We start from the raw sequence: 12,718 nt of genomic DNA, 5'->3' as shown, positions 1-12,718 counted from the left end.
GCGAAATTCCGCGTCGATTGGTCTATAATTGCTTCCTGTATAGCTACTGCAAAATCCGAGATTTTTTCAGTATTTGGTCCATTTCAACCCCTAAACATTTGGCGATCATCTCCAAAAGAAATAGGCTTCTATTCTGACCCTAACCCCACCTTCGTGCAAAATTTCGTAGGGATCGGGCCATAATTGCGACCTGTAGCGTGATTACAAATTAACATGGACAGACGGACGGACGGACGGACATACATAGCTAAATCGACTCAGCTCGGCGAGCTAGAAAGATCCATGTATTCTTTCCTATATGGGAAACCAATATTTCGAGGTGTTACATAAATTCTGGCCCAATCAAACTTATAATACCCCCAACACATAGTGTTGTAGGGTATAAAAAATAGTAAGGAAAAGACGGGAATATAAATATAGGCTGATTTTACATATTATTTGCACAATAAACCTGAAATAGGATTAAGAATATATGGGAGATATATCCAAATCTTTGCCGTTCTCGATAAAATTTGGCAAAGGTATTTTCGAGCTTTATAAGCTATCAGGTACCAAATGTTATTTTTGTCGAATTACGGATGTGAGGGACTTAAACACCAAATCAGATGAAACATATATATGGAAGCTATACCTATATCTGAACCGATTTTTCTTCGAAATTATTGTACTTGCTTCTAGTCTGAATTTGGTCTGATATGCGAAAATTCAGGTCATGTCAACTGATATTGGCCATTTGGTGCACAATTAAACCGAAATCGGTAAAAGATGTAGATGGGAGCTATATCCAAATCTGAACCGATCTTGAAAACATTTGATACACTTATTTCGGAGATGTATCTGATATTTGGTACCAAAAGTCATTGTTGCGGAATGCATATTACGCTGTGAGGAAAACCCCAAATCGGATAAAACGTATATATGGGAGCTATAGCTACATCTGAATCAATTTACACCAAATACTGGTTTATAGGATGAATTCACTCGTAATTACCAAAATTCAGTCCATTTGGGCTGATAGTAGCAATTTGGTGCACAATAAACATTATATCAAAATAAGATTTATGGAGCTATATCCTAATTCCTCTATTTAAAATTTGACAGAGGAATTTTTGAGCAGTATCTGATATTCGGTACAAATATCATATTACGCACGTGAGGGACTTAAACCCCAAGTCAGATGAAACATATATATGGGAGCTATAGCTATATCTGAACCGATTTTCTTGCTTCTAGACTGAATTCGGTGGGATGTACCAAAATATAGGTCACTTGGACTTATATTAGCCAAAAAAAAAAAAAAAAAAAACAACAACTGAATGAAAATCTGCATGTGCCTATGAGTATTTCAGAAAGTTAAACAATTAATTAATATTTATTGGCTAACCTTGCAAGTAGTAATGAATGTTTTTAAACAATATGTTACAGTGTACTCGTAACTCAACACCCCTACCCCCCAACTTTCCTTTTAATTTAAGGAATGATTCAATATTTTCCCATGAAGTAAAGATGCTCTAAACAAGAAAGCTATCAGGATAACATTTTCAATTATAGATAGGCAATCTTATGATTAAAACATCACTTTACAACTTCCAGCTACAAAGTATGTTTTTCCATTGTTGTTGTTGTTGATGTTATTGTTGGTAAACTCGCTCTATCTGCTGTTTACATACAAAACGCAATGCTTCTTTTGTTCCAACATCATTCGGCGGATGTGAAAATTAAAATTCATAACATGTTTGCACGTTGTTCGTACTTCAAAGTAACACTTGCTAAAGTCCTACACACGGCGGATGCCGAGAGATGGAGAGGAGAGCAGGCAGGATTCTATATCTCATGAATTTGCATATGTGCCATGGGCGTCAAAATATGGTAATTTCTTTCGTGTCGCTTACACGATTGGCGTTCAGGGCCATGAACATTCACCATCATCTCAAGGTCATTCGTGCTGCGCAATATTCAAACACATGTATAAATGCGGGTTTTATCTCCAACATGAATAATGTAGTTTAAGAAAATATAATCAATAAAGATGCATATGCTAGAGAAGCCTGGGAGAAGAATAACATTTGTTTTACATGTTGTTTTGTAATAATAAATTCTCAAAAATTAATGAACAAGAATTTTATTACAATAATAATTACATATATAATTAATTAAAATATGTATGAAGTTATTAGAACACAAAACAAGCAATTTTGCCAAGAGAATAAAGCTTGTGATAGCTTACACCTGTACTGAAACTTCAGGAAAAGTTCGCAAAAGAAGAATATCGTTTTTTTTTTTAAAGCCTAAAAAAATTCATATGCTAATAGGCGAAACTCTTTATGACTTCAAGCTGGATTAATATATTAATCGGTTTGCGAATATACGATCTCACGATCTTCATAAAAAGCAATTAGTTGAAAAAAATCTGAATTTTGTCCTGGATATTTATATATAAGAGTACTGACTGATCAGGAATCAACGCCCAGTCGAAATGGCTGAAGCAAGAACATTGCAATTTTGTACAGGGCTCAGTCTTGGTGTTTTGGCTAGAGGCAATGCTGTTTTGTTAGAAAATTCGTACTAAAAGGGTACGAAAAGCACTAAAAATTGAATACTGTGTATTGGTCAAACGGAATGAGCTACAATTCTGACAATTGAAATGAAAATGACTGATTCAGTGAAGGACAATGTTGCAAAGAAGTTCTGAAAATTACGAAAAGTTCTAAACTGGTACCAACCGTGTGTAGGACTTTAGTTTGTTTATGGTTCAGAAATGGGTGCGAGAACTGTACAGGGTTGCCCATATTCGACGGACCCATGTTTTTTTTTTTTAATCAAAGAAAAAAATAGAAATTTGGCGGTTGGCAATGTTAATCATTTAATTTGTTCAAAGCAGATTTGTTTAAATAAATTTTTGAATATGATATCTCTCAAATGGCTGCCTCTGGCGTTGATGACGTATTGTGCCCTTTTTGCTGCATTTTCCATCGTTTTTGCCAACATTTCGGCCGGAATAGCGGCTATTTCTTCACGAATGTTGTCCTTGAGCTCTTCTACGGTCCTTGGCTTGTTAACGTTAACCGTTGACTTCAAATATCCCCACAAGAAGAAGTCAGGCGGCGTCAAATCGGGCGAACGCGGTGGCCAGTCCATATCACCACTTTTCGACATCAAACAAATTCTTCAGAAAATCGATTGTTATGCGACTTGTGTGCGGTGGAGCGCCGTCTTGTTGAAACCAGAACTGCCTTATACGCTTTCGACGAATAATTGGCATCACAAAATTGGTCATCATGTCGCGATAACGCTCCTGTTTGATGGTAACAGCATGGCCATTTTCATTTTGGAAGAAAAACGGCCCAATGACCGTTTTCGCACTAACGCCGCACCAAACTGTGACTTTTTCGTCATGAAGAAGCACTTCTTGAATCTCTTGAGGGTTTTCAGTGGCGTAAAAACGGCAATTTTGCTTATTTACGGTCCCATTCAATGTAAAATGGGCTTTATCGGACATGATAATTTTGTTCCAAAATTGCTCGTCATCTTCGGCCATTTCGATGACTCTTTGGGCCCCTTCCAATCGACGAGGCTTGTCCGCAGGCAACATTCTTTGCATCAATTGAATTTTGTACGGGAACAAATGCAAATCATTAGAAAGAGCCTTACCAGTCGACAATTTTTCATATAAACGCTTAATGGTGTTCTCACATTTTTTAATGTTTTAAAAGCACGTTAAGTTTTTTTCTGTTGAATGTAAATTTGAACTATTTCAGAGCGCTCGCGTGGCGTGTATTGGTTCATGGTAAGAATCTGCTTGGACTGAGCGATGTGACATCTCTGTCAAAAGTTATGGCGTTGCCAGATGGGTCCGTCGAATATGGGCAACCCTGTATTAATGGTAATAAATGTGTAACAATTGTTCGAAAAGTACTACTGTACAGGGTGAGATGAAAAAATGCAACCAACCCCAGATTGTTGTCATTTCTAAGCCACTCGTCCGACAGCTGTTAAAATTATTTTAGTGAGAGCTAATTATATTGTTTACAAGCGTACAAAAGCATTTTGGTGAGAATTTTCCAGAAAAAAGTAATTTGTGATTGAATCCAAGCGTGATTTCTTTATATTTGGCTGGAAAACCACAAGTGGCCATCTTTAGAGCACTCCACCATTTTAATGCGAATAAATCATTTGTGTCTCGTACCATCGCTCGTTACCGTGATACTGGTAGCCTGGTAGCGTAGCTCGACGTCAAGGAAGTGGACGGAAGAAAACAGCAACATCAGCAAAAATATTTCGAAAAGTAAAGAAGAGACTAGATCGATACACGCTTCACAGTGGCCGAAAAATGGCCCGTGAGCTGAACATATCGCAATATTCCATTCGGTAAATATTGAAAAATGAGCTCGGGGTAACGCCATTGAAATTCAAAAAAATGCAAGAATTTACACCACAACAGAAAGAAAATAAACTCAAAAGAACTAAAGAGGTGCTTCGCTGGGCCGAAAGTGGTTGAACTGCCGAATTTGGTTTTCTCCGATGAGAAAACATTCGTTGTCCAGCAGCTTGAAAACAAACAAAATGAACGTGTTAATTTGTCAAAGAGTTCAGTGGAACCTGTGCTCCTTGGTTAGCCACCAGAATTCAAGCTCCGGCCATGGTGATGGTGTGTGCTGGCATTATTGCCGATGGTCGCTCTCCGCTCATATTAATCTACCATGGCATCAAAATAAATGCCGAATATTATCTCGAAAATATTCTGGAGGGTGTATTAAAGCCTTGGGCACGCAAACATTTTGGCTGCAGATCTTGCACCCTCGCACTCAGCACGCGCCAACCAAGAATGGTTACAAAATGAGGTTCCTCGCTTCATTTCCAGCACACAATGACCAGCAAAGTCTCCGGATACCAATCCGTTGGACTATTGTGAAAGCAAGATTGGCACTAAAAAATACCAAAGTGTCGATCACCTCATATAAGCGCTTCGCCGGGAATAGGCCAAAATACCGCAGGGCAACATTCGGGCAGCGTATGACTGTTTCATTGGCCATAATTAGTGCCAAAGGTGACCGATTCGAACAAATCAAAACTTATTCTAAAATGTGATACTATTTCCGACATTTTTGTTTTCATTCAATAAAATTTAAAAATTATGGCGTTTGACTATGTTTCAGTTTTTTTTTATCTCACCCTGTATATACCCAAGGTTTTTTATGCTGGCTCCTCAGATATAATATTTAACACTCGAATGCCGATACTCAGCAAAAATAATTTTATTTCCAATTGGCGGTGGCTACCAAAATGCCTGAGCTATGATATTCTTTAAGATAATGCGAGTTATCATACCCTATGCATAGCAGAAAATTTTAAAATTACCCTGTCGTTTCTTTTGTGTTTTACAAAACACATACCCCAAGACATAATATCCTGTACTACAAAAATTACTTTTTTGCATTATACATTAGATTTAACGATACTAGTTATGTAATACTTTCCTTTTCGTTTTTTATCCAGCAATGTTCTTCTGCATATTTTGTTTCCTATATTTATTTTTTCGTTTATCTTAACGTTAAAACACAAAGGATATTGTAAAATAATCAGAAAATATATCAGAATTTTGAGTAGCTTACAGCTGAATATACCAAAAAAGAAATATTGCGTTGTATTATACTAAGGAAAAAGCTATGGTACAAAATAATAACACCATTTTTTAGGGAGAAATGCCGATATATAGTAAAAAAATTAAAATCAGAAAACTGTGTCTTCTACAAAAAAAGTTAAATATTGTTCTTCAGTTTTAAGCATGCTTCACTACGAATTCACACAAAACACACAATTCCCAATTTTTTTCGAAAATGAATCATCGCTATTTGACGCAGTGGTTACATTATTTACTCCAGCGGAAACCACTTTTTGTGAGGAGTATTTCCAACATTAATCTCCGAAATATCTTAAATCGATCAAATGTAAAAGTGAGTACCATTTCTACTATATTCCGGGATTCCCCCTATATATCTTCAAATAATACCAAATTAGGTACCATTAAGTACTTTTCGAACAATTATAGTACACAATTCCAAAACCACCTTCATATCTTAACAACATACACCAACAGGGACATCAATATCAACTGGCAGTTTTTCAACTGTATTTCTTTACCCAATACCAAATTTAGTACCATTGTATACTTTTCGTACAATGGTAGAAAAAATGTTCAAAACCACCATATCTCAATTCCAACAACAAACAAAGACCTGAATATCAACTTTCAGGATTCTAATTATAGTACACATTTCCAAAACCATCTCCATACATCAATTCCAAATACCAACGGAGACCTCAACATCAAATTTCGGGATTCCCCGAAGTACCATTAGGTACTTTAATATCTTAACCAAAGACACAAACAGGGGCATCCCAAATTTTAGGATTTCAGCTCTATTCACTCACTTAATATCAATTTTAGTACTCCATACATGAATTCCAGATACCAATTGAGACCTCAATATAAAATTTGGTTCCAGATTCCAGCACTATTCCTTCACCCAATACCAAATTTAGTACCATTTTGTACTTTTTGTGCGATTATAGAAGAAAATTCCAAATTACCCTATCTCAATTCCACATACAAAAAAAGACCTTAATATTAAATTTGAGGATTCCAGCCGTATGCTTACATCCAATTCCAAATTTAGTACTTTTCGTACAAATGTAAGACGCATTTCCAAAATCACCACCGGCTACCAACAGAGACCTCAATATCAAATTTCAGGACTTCAGCTGTATATATTCACGCAATACCAAATCTAGTACCACTTAGTATTTTTCGAACAATTACAGTACACATTTCCAAAACCACATACTTATCTATGTTACAGATACTAACAAAGACCTCAATATTAGATTTGAAGATTCCAGCCCTATCCCTTCAGAATATTCCAAATTTAGTACAAATTAGTACTATTCGTACAACTATAGCCAATTCTCAAACACAGATACTATCAGTAATGTAAATATCCAATTTCAGAATTTTATCTCTATCCCTTTACCCAATACCAAATATATGACCATTCAGTACTTTTCATATAATTATAGTATACATCTCCGCAGTCACTTCCATATTTCTAGGCTACATATGAACAGCGTCACTAATTTTAGGATTCCACCCCAGTTGGTTCGCCCAAATGCAAATTGTATTTTCTTAGTAAATATAAATACAAATTTAGTACATATAAATACTAAATTTAGTACCATCAAAAACGACGTACATTCTTCAGTCCTACAATGCAATTGTAATCTTATTTCTAAATTTCAGAATTCCAGCTCTATCGGTTCATACAAATAGAAATATACCAAATTTAGAACCAAATTAGTATACATAAGTACTCATCAACCTTGATTTGAGTTTTTAGTTCCAACTGTTCACAAAGCACCAATTGGTACCAAATGTAGTACATTCTAGCACTTTTAATGCGTACACTTATAGTGGGAATTTCCAAAAACACTTTGGTATATCTATCATACACTCCATCAATTACTTTCATTCCGAATTTAACAGTTCAACCTCTACTTCTTCCTCAAATACAAAGGGTACCACATTTAGTGCCTTTTAATTCTTTTTTATACCCACCACCATATATAGTATGGAGGGTATATTAAGTTCGTCATTCCGTTTGTAACTCATCGAAATTATAATTTTAGACCCAACAAAGTACATATATTCTTGATCAGCGTAAAATTCTATGTCGATTTAGCGATGTCCGACCGTCTGTGGAAATTGATAAAATTTTACTCAAATGTGTAGTATGTCCGCAGGACTTTTGGTATTGAAAATGGGCCATGTACGTCCCCGTTTTGATGTAGTCCCATGTAATGGTACCACCCGATATTCGGTGTTTTAGTGATTTAAGCGACATTATTCACCGGAATTGTTTCGAGTTTGAAGTTCGTAATTGGTACTACAGCCTATGGCAGAAAATTGTCTGTGCAGGTCCACGTCTTCGTATAGCCCCATATAAAGGTACCTCCCGATTTTCGATATTTTGATGATTTTAGCGACATTATTCACAGGAATTGTTTCAAATTAGGTATTTGAAGTTCCCAATGGATACTACAGAAAACTGTGTGTGCAGGTCCGCGTTTTCGTATAGCCCCCATATAACAGTACCTACCGATATTCGGTATTTTGATGATTTTGGCGACATTGTAAACAGATTTTTTTATGTTTCGCATTTAAGAAATGTAATGGCTTTTGACAAAAGTGGCCTATGCAGATCCACGTCGTCGTATAGACCCTAAAATAAAGGCTACATTTGGTATTTTTAAGATTTTAATTGAACTTTTAACGGATTTTATTTATTTATTTTTATTTTTAATTGCCAAATTCGTTCCAAATGGTGGAGGGTATTCAAAGTTCGGCCCGATCGAACTGGCAGCTTTTTTACTTGTTTTACATAATATCTGTCTTGATTTAGATCGACATAAGATTTTTTTTGGGAGTTTATTAATATAATTTATAATATAAATATATCTTAGCTAAATTTTTCAATTTATTCTCCTCTTGTGTTATGCTGCCCGATTACAGATTTTGCCAATTTGATGTTAACGTATATGAAGGTTTTTCGTTTTCTCATTGTGAAAGATATGAAAGAGTTTCAAACATAATAATGTAAATATGTAATTAACATTAATACAAGAAGTTGGTAAATATGTTGATTATTTTGTCACCCTTAATTAATCCTATCACAGCCAAAGCATGCATACATACATCCACACATTTGCACACACAGGTATACGTAGGTATATATAAAAAAGCAACGACATTATTACATTAAAAATTAACATTACCGCCACATTTTTTAAATACCTTTGTGGTCTATTTTGTGGTTAACATGACATAGCGGATCAAATAAGAATTCGGTTGAGCCCAAGGTAAAAAGAGTTTATGCAGCCTTAATAGGCTAGAAAAGCCAGCACATGAATGTATTTAATGTATTCTCGGTGATACCATTAAATACGATGTAATACATGCGTGTACATATGTACACAAAAAGGCAGAGGATAAAGATGTGGAAAAACGACAGATGATCATTCCAATATAAAATGTATATTAAGGGAACAGACATTGGAAGAACAGATGACAGTAATAAGCGGAGGGTACAACATGCTTATTTAAGATCGAATATTTTGCTGGGTAAGCCTTTTCATGCCTTTACTGTTTGTTGGAAAATTTTAACAATTGGATGATAATAACATCAGTATAATAATATTGTAGAATATTCTTAAGAAAAAGAGACAATTTAGACAAAGACAATTGAAGGAACATTCAATGAAGTAATACCCAAAAAAAAGATTCAAATTCATTTCGTACCCTTCTTTTTTGTGAGAATATTCCATTATATATTTCGATAATTAGTACACATTTTCAGTAACTTCTTACAACATGATATATAATTTCATATGAAACAAACTCGTGTTGGCTAGAAATTTGAACCTGGATATGTAGTTCCAAAAAAGTATTGCCCTTTGTTCCACAGAGAATAATTCGACAAATGCAGTAACCATGTTATATCATTCGACATGACCATTGGACTGTATATATGGCAAATATTTAAAATATAATTGCTTCTTTAAATTTTTATACCCTCCACCATACATAGTAAGGAGGGTATATTAAGTTCGTCATTCCGTTTGTAACTCATCGATATAATAATTATAGACCCAACAAAGTGTATATATTCTTGATCAGCGTAAAATTCTAAGACGATTTAGCCCCGACCGTCCGTCTGTCCCTCTGTTGTAAATACGCCAGAGTCAAATCGAATAAAGACAGGAGATAAAATTTTGTACGAATAGTACTAAATTTGGTATTGGGCGAAGGGATAGAGCTGGTATCCCGAAATGTGATATTGATGTCTCTATTGAAATGTGGTGTTGAGATCTAATGGTGGTTTTGCAAATGCGTGCTACAATTGTTTGAAAAGTACTAAAATCGTATTGGCTTGTGGATTAGAGCTGATATTTTTGATTTTTCATTGCTAGTATCTTGGGTTTACACATGGAGACTTTGAAATAGTTTTGGACGAGAAAAAATTGACGTGGGTTTACTGTGCAATGGTTTTGCTAAACCTTCAGAGTTTGCATTTAGGGTACTAAAAAGTCCTTAAACGTACTGTTGGAATAAATCTGGAAACAAAGTGAAACTTTTCGCTGAAAAAGGGCAAAATAAGAAAAATAAAGTTTTCAGCCCCGAAATATTTTGGGTTCGTTTTCGAAATATACAATCATATATTATGGCAATAACCTTGCAATTTCGTAAGGATCGGACCAAAATTGCGATCTATTGAATGAAAGCATAAAATGTCGGAAATAGCATCAAATTTTAGAATAAGTTTAAATTTGTTCGAATTGGTCAACTTTGGCACGAATTATGGCTCTCAAACGGGCAATGAAACCGTCACACGCTGCCCGAATGTTGCTCTGCGGTATTTTGGCCCATTCCCACCGAAGCGCTTGCTTGATGTGATCGACACTTTGGTCTTTTTTAGAGGCAACCTTGCTTTCCAAAATACTTCAAGCACAGTAGTCAAACGGATTGGTATCCGGAGACTTTGCTGGTCATTGTGCGCTGGAAATGAATCGAGGAACCTCATTCTTTGCTGGCGCGTGCTGAGTGCGATGGTTCTGAGTCCTGTTGGAATGTCCAAGGTCTGCGGCCAAAATGTGCGGCCAAGGTCGATTAATGCGAGCGGAGAGCGACCATCGGCTGTTATGGTGGCCCACACCATCGCCATGGCCGGCGCTTGAGTTCTGGTGGCCCACCGAAGGTACACATTTTCAGCTGACCTCTTTGGCAAGTAAACACGATCATTTAGTTTGTTTACAAACTGCAGGACAACAAATGTTTTCTCATCGGAGAACCCCAAATTCGCCAGTTCACCACTTTCGGCCAAGCGAAGCAACTCTTTAGCTCTTTTGAGTCTTTTTATACCCTACACCACATAGTGGTAAAGGTATTATGTCTTTGTGCATTTGTTTGTAACATGGAAAAGAAAACGAGATAGACCCATAGTTCCTTTTGATGATATGCATAGAATCACATTCTGAGTCGATTTATGCATGTCCGTCCGTGTATTTTTGTAAACAAAGTACAGGTCGCATTTATTGCCCGATAATCGCCCAAATTTTAGATATAGCTCCCATATATATCTTCGTCCGATTTGCCTTTTATTGTGCACCAAACGTGTAATATCAGCCCGAATTGTGTGGAATTTTGCATATACACCCAAATTAGGCGTGAAAATATGTATTCCAAATTTGATCGAAATCGGTTCAGATATAGCTATAGCTCTCATATATATTGTTCATCCGATTTGTTATTTTTGTCCACCGCCGCCGTAATATGCACTATGCAACAATATCAAATATGGGGAAATATATCAAATATAGCTCAGAAATACATTTGCTAAATTTTATCGAGATCGGTTCAGATTTGGATATAGCTCCCATATATAACTTCGTCCGATTTACCTTTTATTGTGCACCAAACGTCTAAGATTTGTCCAAATTGGATGGAATTTGGCACTTACGACCGAATTGAGTCTAGAAGCTAGTATGCCAAGTTTGGTGAAGATCGTTTCAGATATATATAGCTCCCTTCTATATTGTTTATCCGATTTTTTATATTTATTACCCACATCCGTAATATGCACTCCGTAACAACGATATTCAGGGAAATATATCAAATACAGCTCAGAAATATCTTTGCCAAATTTTATCGAGATCGGTTCAGATTTCGATATAGCTCCCATATATATCTTTATCCGATTTTAAATTAATTGTGCACCAAATGGGCAATACAATTCCGAATTTAAAAGATACAAATGCTTCGGCATATTTAGTCCTTTGAACTTTAAATTATAATTATAATCATAGCGTGTATGATTGAATTCTCCCATAAAAACTTTTAATTGTTATATGGAGCTCTACTTAATTAGCAAAGTGGTGTAGGGTATCATAAAGTCGGCCCCGCCCGACTTTAAGAATTTCTTTACTGGTTTCTTTCTGTTGCGGTGTAAGTTCTTGCTTTTTTTTGGAATTTCAATGGCTTTACCCCGCTCCCTTTTTCAAATATTTGCCGAATGGAATATTGCGATATGTTCAGCTCACGAGCCATTTTGGGCCACTGCGATGCGGGTTTCGATCTAGTCGCTTCTTTACTTTTCGAACCATTTCTTCCGTCCACTTTCTTGACGTCGGGCTACGTTACCAGTATCACGGTAACGAGTGATGGTACGAGACACAAAAGATTTATTCACATTTATATGCTGGAATGTTCTAACGATAGCCACTTGTGGTTTTCAAGCCAAAAATAATTGTATCACACTATCACGCTTGAATAACATTTTTTCTGGAAAATTCTCACCAAAATGCGTTTGTACGCTTGTAAACAATATAAGGAACATTTTAAATCACAAATATACTTTCCTATGTGGGAAACCAATACTTCGAGGTGTTACATAATTTTTAACCTAATCAATTTTATAATACTCCCAACAAATAGTGTTGTAGGGTATAAAAATGCTTATATTATATGGGGCTATACGATTCGGGCTAAACTCCAAGTATAAGATAATTCTATTTTGAAATGCATATTTGAGTATATGAACGATTTGATGTCCAGCAATCTGAGTTAAAGACGAATGTAAAGCCTTTTGTAGGTTATTTTTCGTCTTCA

This window comes from Musca domestica, unplaced genomic scaffold (assembly GCF_030504385.1).
Source record: "Musca domestica strain aabys unplaced genomic scaffold, Musca_domestica.polishedcontigs.V.1.1 56, whole genome shotgun sequence".
Classification (NCBI taxonomy): domain Eukaryota; kingdom Metazoa; phylum Arthropoda; class Insecta; order Diptera; family Muscidae; genus Musca; species Musca domestica.
The sequence above is the reverse complement of the archived record's forward strand: the minus strand, read 5'-3'. Positions refer to the sequence as shown.